The sequence below is a fragment of the Sinocyclocheilus anshuiensis genome, unplaced genomic scaffold, assembly GCF_001515605.1.
Source record: "Sinocyclocheilus anshuiensis isolate Anshui unplaced genomic scaffold, SAMN03320099.WGS_v1.1 scaffold1799, whole genome shotgun sequence".
NCBI classification, from domain to species: Eukaryota; Metazoa; Chordata; class Actinopteri; order Cypriniformes; family Cyprinidae; genus Sinocyclocheilus; species Sinocyclocheilus anshuiensis.
In genome coordinates this window covers 50,849-51,129 of record NW_015552692.1, presented here as the reverse complement: position 1 = coordinate 51,129, position 281 = coordinate 50,849, and the positions used below count along the sequence as shown (strand labels likewise).

Sequence of the window (281 nt, the reverse complement as noted above, 5' to 3'; positions counted from 1 at the left end):
TATTTTTGTTTGAAGACTACATATAAAATAGCTACCAAAATAAATGTTGGTAACTGCGGTTTGACTAAAAGTTGACAAAAATGCAATGACTTTTCGTCGACTAAAGCTAGACTGAAACTATGAAAGACTCAAATGACTAAAATGTGACTAAGACTATTAAGCATTTTTGTCTCAAGATAAAGACTCATCTTTAACGCTTGACGGAGGGCGTTTCTGAAGCTTGGTTCTGACGCGACCGTCATAGTGACAACAGCCAATCACATTAGTCTTCTGGTGCTGCA

General features: G+C 37.0%; 1 protein-coding gene across 1 annotated transcript in view; it reads right to left on the bottom strand.

Moving 5' to 3' along the window:
* The window catches only part of lamb3 (laminin subunit beta 3), an 18,567-nt gene that overhangs the window by 16,540 nt on the left and 1,746 nt on the right, over positions 1-281 (bottom strand). The gene's annotated exons all lie outside the window — the stretch shown is intronic.